A 6,888-nucleotide genomic window follows, 5' to 3' on the forward strand; every position below is an offset into this window, starting at 1 on the left:
AACAAATCCTAAATATTGAGCCCGTTGCTGTGAGATCTGAGCCTTGGTTGGAGAGACTTTATATACCTTTCTTGCCAGAAAATTTAGGACCCTAATAGTATTTTGATCTGAATCTTGTTTGGTCTCAACAAGATTGATTTATCAATAAATCATCAACACCCTTCTCAAGGCTCAGTTCCCTTGCTAACGCATTTTCAGAAAGATGGGGGCTGCCCTGCAAACCCTACGGAAGCACTGTCCATGTATATCGGTTAGCCTCCAGGGTGTCAGGGGCTCTCCATTCAAAGGCAAAAACATATTGAGAGTCTGGATGCAGGGGAATATAGAAAAATGCATCTTTGAGGTTTAAAACAGAAAAATACTGAGCGCTCCCCGGCACTTGGGTGAGACAGGTCTATGGATTTGGCACCACTGGGTGAATAGGGATGACTGCCTCATTCACTGCTCGTAAGTCTTGCACAAACTGATACTCCCCGTTAGGCTTCTGAACAGGGAGGATAGGGGTGTTGCAAGGGGATTGGCAGGGCCTAATGAGACGTGTTTTAGGAATTTGCTGAGCAGCGGGTGGATTCCCCTCAGGGCCTCAGGCTTTAAAGGATATTGTCTCTTCCAGGGGTATTTTTTCCCAGGCCTTAACCTTATTTTTATTGGGGGAACACATTTTGCTCGAGGTATCCCAAACTGCAGGATCTACTTGTTCTCTAATTTCTTTTCCTCTTTTTTTTTTTTTAACATCTTTATTGGAGTATAATTGCTTTACAATGGTGTGTTAGTTTCTGCTGTATAACAAAGTGAATCAGCTATACGTATACATATATCCCCATATCCCCTCCCTCTTGCATCTCCCTCCCACCCTCCCTATCCCACCCCTCTAGGTGGTCGCAAAGCACGGAGCTGATCTCCCTGTGCTATGCAGCTGCTTCCAACTAGCTATCTTTTTTACATTTGGTAGTGTATATATGTCCATGCCACTCTAATTTCTTGGTGGATGTCTTGGGGAATATTTTGATGCCCAACAGGTGGGTCATTTGGGGCTACTAATAGATGCATTCTCTGTTTGAATTCTTTACCTCCTTGGACTTCACCGTGTCCTAAGAATATACTAGCTCCTAACTTATTCAGCAAGTCTCTTCTGAGGAGAGGGACAGAGCATTCTGGCATATACAAAAATGAGTGAGCAATAATAATGGACCCAATTCCGCAGGCAAGGGGAAACATAAATCGCCTTACCTTTGGCTGTCCATCAACTCCCATCACTGTACAGTCATGGCTGGAGAGGGGGCCGGCTGGCCAAGTCAGAACAGAGCAGGTGGCTCCAGTGTCTACAAGAAATTCAGTTCCCCTACCTGCCATGTCAAGGGTGACTCGAGGCTCCGCTGGAGTGATGAGAATGGACTGAGTGGGATCTGCAGCCCAGCAGGCGCTTGGGCCCTGTCAGTTGGTGTGCAGGAATCTATCATCCAAGAGATTTGCAAGGAACTGGGGCCGGTTGGGGTTGCCCCTCAGGCATCCCACAGGACAGTGCTCAGGACATTCCCTCTTCCAGTACCCCCCTTTCTGGCAAAGGCACACTGGTTTGGGCCCAGGCGGCTTCTTAGTGGTCTGTCCAGACTTCTTGGCCCTCCAGGGTCCCCTCGAGGTGGTGGGTGGATCAGAGCAGCCAAAAGCTGCCTTTTCTTTATTAGCCTCTCATCCTTATTGGCCTCCTCCATTAAGTCTCCGTTGTTATAGACCTTGAAGGCCTCCTCTACCAAGTTTGACGGTGGGGTTTGGGGCCCAGCCTCAAGCTTTTGTAATTTTCTCCGGATATTAGGAGTAGGCTGGGTGATAAAATGCATGGCCAATAGTGTCCTCCCTTCTGCGGACTCAGAGTCTGTACTGGTGGACTTCATGAATGCTTCTGTCACCCGGCTCAGGAAGACAGCCGGGTTCTCATCTTTTTCCTGTGTAACCTCTTGGACCTCATCATCATTTACAGGCGTCACCATACACCTTTTCATTCCTTCTGATAGACAAGTAATATAATGTCTCATCCTAGCCTGGCCTACACGATCTTCACAGTCCCAGCGTGGGTCATGATCTGGGATTGCATCCCCACCCACCTGATAAATTTGGTGGTATGGACTGGTGGCCAGTAAGCCATCTGCGTGTTCCCTGGCCTTTCTCAGTATATGCTCCTTGTCATCTGGGGTGCAACAGTGGGCCAGAATAGCCATGATGGCCTGCCAGGTGAGAGATCACTTAAAGGCACAGAAACTCACACAAGCTGTTATCAAAAGCAGCATTCCAGGACAACTTTTTTCTCTTATGAGAGAGAGAAACCAAATCCAGTCTTGCATCAGCCTACTCTTAATAAAATCCATTTACCTAATTAAATTTAATCCAACCTTAGAAAATCCTGACCACATACAAAATTGTTTCCTCAGTGCAGTGTTCCTCTTCCGCAAACCTTCTGCAAATTTCTGTAGCCATAATTTGTCCCTCATTCTTTCCCCATTGAGAAATATCCTGCTCTAGGACAAGACCACCCTTTTTCCTTTCAACAAAATATATTTCCATTCCTCATACCTTCTTTTCTGAAAACACGCATCCTACTTTCCTTAAGCAACCATGAACTGTCTTATTTATTTATTTATTTTTGGCTGCTTTGGGTCTTCATTGCTGTGCGTGGCTTTCTCTAGTTGTGATGAACATGGGTTACTCTTCTTTGTGGTGTGCGGGCTTCTCATTGCTGTGGCCTCTCTTGTTGCAAAGCACGGGCTCTAGGTGCACGAGCTTCAGTAGCTGTGGCTCACGGGCTTAGTTGCTCCATGGCATGTGGGATCTTCCTGGACCAGGGCTTGAACCTGTGTCCTCTAAATCCCATTGGCAGGCGGATTCTTAACCACTGCGCCACCGGGGAAGTCCCCCATGAACTTTTACATAAGCATTCCGTATATTGGTAGAGAACATTTCAAGGCAGTACCAAATAGCTTAATTTCTCTCTCACAAGAAGGCAAAAGTAGGTAAACTTAGACTTGTTTAGCAATTAATGTTGCAATAGTTTACTTTATTTGAAATGTCCTGAATATTCAATTAGTTCCTATGATTTAATTTAGTTTCAAATTTACCAAAATTTGGAGAGACTTGTTTTAGATAGATGTTTCCAAAATGTAATTATTCCTATGTAGGTTATCAAAAACTTCTTATCCCAGTACTTTTACTTAAAAATTTAATGATATCAGGTTACTTTCCCTGTTGACACGTTTTATAACAGAAACAATATGCACTTATAGACTTCCAGGAACCTTAGGTACAATGAAAGTATTGTACTTAATGTTGATGGCTCTAAAGACAGGTCTGTATTAATTAAACTCACAAGCTTAAGTTAGACAAGTTAATTTCTACAGAACCAGAGATTTCATAGTTTTCCTGCTTGAATTTAAAATGGCCCTCTTTTTCTTTTTTCCCTCAGTCTGGGGGACTACAGATGGATCAGGTACTTCTTAGAGCCCAGGCAGAATAGTTACGTTGCAAAGGCAGAGGCGGAGATGCAAGCCCCTTGATCCCAGGAAAGAATAGTTACATTGCAAAGGGAGAGGAGGGAAAAATGCAAGCTCCTGTCTTTTTTTTTTTGTTGTTTAAAATCCCACTAAGTAACCCAAGGCTAGAGTCTCAGGCTACGTGGGCTGTGTTTGTATTTCAAGGCTTAAGTGCTCCACCGTGGCCACAATGGCAGCAGAGACTTGCAGGAACAGTTGGACAGAAAAAACTACATCACAAACAAAGATGCCAATCACAAAGCTTAAAGACACAAACAAGAAGTTTCAGGATAAAGTGGACGGAGTGTAGGGGTGAGGACCAAGGGAGAGGTAAAGGGAGGAGGGACAGAAAAGAATGCCAGAAAAAGAGAAAGAGACAGAAAGAGAGAGATTGCCCTTTCAACCTGCCCCGCGGTGTCTATTCAGGCACCAAACAGTGCTCTTCCAGAAAGGGCCAGTGAAGGAGGGAGCCCACGGGGGTGATTAAGCCCGGAAACCAGCCAGTTGTATGTTGTCTGTGGGACTCTCACCCACACGTACACCAGTATATAGAAATCTGCCCCTTCAGCCCGTTCCCAGTGGGACTTTTCTTGGCGGCAGGAAAATAAAGGTGAGAATATTGGGATGATAGGGCTTCCAGCCATTCCACGATATGAGGTTTGAACATCTATCAATCTCATAAATCTCTGGTCAGGGAGAGCCCTCTGGACCACGGTCTGCATGGCGTGAGGCGAGCCTCTCCCACCTCTGCCTGTCACCCGTCAAGGTGAGCCGTTGCCGGCCAGAGGGAGCAGGTCTCACAAGCTGAGAGGAGTGATGCTGTAGCTGCCTGACATCCACTCTCTCGGAAGGACAGGACAGAAGGAGGAGAGAACAGAGAGAGGAGAGGACAGAAAGAGAAGTAGAGAGATTTCAGGAGAGGGAAAGGGACTAAGGGGAAAGGGAAAATGGTGAGGGAAAAAGGACGAAGGGAAGGGGGAAAGTGTTGCCTGAATGAGGGTACTGAAGCCCCCAGGGGCCAGGAAGGCAGACTTACCAAACGTGGTGACACTGAAACAAGAGGTTCAGGTGGCCGCTTGTCACCCACTGTGAAGCTGCGTTCGGTGGTCCCAGAGGTGCCCAGATCCTCCTCCCCGACAGGCACAAGGGCCCAACGTTGGGCGCCACAAAATATGTAACCGACCAGGGCTCTTGGCCTCCTCAATCAATAGAAATTGATCAGAGGCCAGATAAGAAATGCAGGCAAGGCTTTATTGGGGCCCCTGCTGCAGTGGGGGGGCGAGAACAAACAACAGGTTCCCTTGCTTGCTCGCTCCCTGGGCAGGGGGCGGGGGGAGCTTTTTCCTTATATGGGGTGAGGGTAGGGGTGTGTCCCGGGGTCAGGCCAGAGGGTGGCTTAGGTGTTTTTCCCACCCCTTAGGTGGTGTCGTGTGCAGGGGGCATGCGCAGCACCCTGCTTTTGCTCCCGACACCCTGTTTTTGCTCCTGACCCCCTGCTTTTGCTCTAGGCTCTTCAAAAGTGGCAGTTGGGGGTCAGAAGCAAAAGCAGGGTGCTGCCCATGCCCCCTGCACACGACACCACCTAAGGGGTGGGCAATAAGTGGTGCTGGGAGGACTGGACAGCTACATGTAAAAGAATGAAATTAGCACACTCCCTAACACCCTACACAAAAATAAACTCCAAATGGATTAAAGACTTAAATGTAAGACCAGACACTATCAAACTCTTAGAGGAAAACATAGGAAAAACACTCTTTGACATAAATCACAACAAGATCTTTTTTGACCCACCTCTTAGAGTAATGGAAATAAAACCAAAAATAAACAAATGGGACTTAATTAAACTTAAAAACTTTTGCACAGCAAAGGAAACCATAAACAAGACAAAAAGACAACCCTCAGAATGGGAGAAAATATTTGCAAATGAAACGACAAAGGATTAATCTCCAAAATATACAAACAGCCCATGGAGCTCAATACCAAAAAAACAAACTATCCAGTTAAAAAATGGGCTGAAGACCTAAACAGACATTTCACGAAGGAAGACATACACATGGCCAAGAGACACATGAAAAGATGCTCAACATCACTAATTATTAGAGAAATGCAAATCAAAACTACAATGAGGTATCACCTCACACTGGTCAGAATGGCCATTATCAAAAAATCTAGAAAAAATAAATGTTGGAAAGGGTGTGGTGAAAAGGGAACCCTCCTGCACTGTTGGTGGGAATGTAAATTGATACAGCCACTATGGAAAACAGTATGGAGGTTCCTTAAAAAACTAAAAATAGAACTACCATATGACCCAGCTATCCCACTACTGGGCATATACCCTGAGGAAACCATAATTCAAAAAGACACATGCACCCCAATGTTCATTGCAGCACAATTTACAATAGCCAGGTCATGGAAGCAACCTAAATGCCCATCGACAGATGAATGGATAAAGAAGATGTGGCACATATATACAATGGAATATTACTCAGCCATAAAAGGGAATGAAATTGAGTTATTTGTAGTGAGGTGGATGGACCTAGAGTCTGTCATACAGAGTGAAATAAGTCAGAAAGAGAAAAATAAATACCGTATGCTAACGCATATATATATGAAACCTAAAAAAAAAAAATAGTACTGTTGAACATAGTTGCAGGGCAGGAATAAAGAGGTAGGCATAGAGAATGGACTTGAGGACATGGGGTGGGAGGGGTAAGCTGGGGCGAAGTGAGAGTAGCATCAACATATATACACTACAAATGTAAAATACTTGGCTGGTGGGAAGCAGCAGCATAGCACAGGAAGATCGGCTCGGTGCTTTGCGATGACCTAGAGGGGTGGGATAGGGAGGATGGGAGGGAGGCTCAAGAGGGAGGGGATATGGGGACATGTGTATGCATATGGCTGATTCACTTTCTTGTGCAACAGAAACTAACACAACACTGTAAAGCGATTATACTCCAATAAAGATGAAAAAAGAAAAAAAAAGTGACAGTTGGGTTTTTTGGTCTCTTTGTATGTTTTGTTCAGAATTTGCCCCAACTGCGCATGGACATAGTTATTTTTAGCCCCATACCCTTTCTTTGTATTTTGTTGCTCGAAGAGAGGTGTGACCAGGGGCAAGCACTGCAGTGCTGCAGCAAAGGGTCCCAGGCCCAGCCTGTCTCTGCTGGGACCCTCTAAAGATGTAGTTGAGGAAGCTACGACAAAATAGCTGGGAGGCTCCTTCCCCGACAGGTGCCCGGGGTGAGCTTCTTCCCTCTGAGCCTTTGGAGACGAGCCCTTTCTCCTGACTCAGCTGTGATGGGAGCCTCAGGTGACAGGCGGGTTCTGGGGCATGAGGGACCCCAGAGTGTGAGGCTGCAGGGGC

Source organism: Balaenoptera physalus (genome assembly GCF_965194825.1).
Source record: "Balaenoptera physalus genome assembly, chromosome: 1".
In the NCBI taxonomy this organism is placed as follows: domain Eukaryota; kingdom Metazoa; phylum Chordata; class Mammalia; order Artiodactyla; family Balaenopteridae; genus Balaenoptera; species Balaenoptera physalus.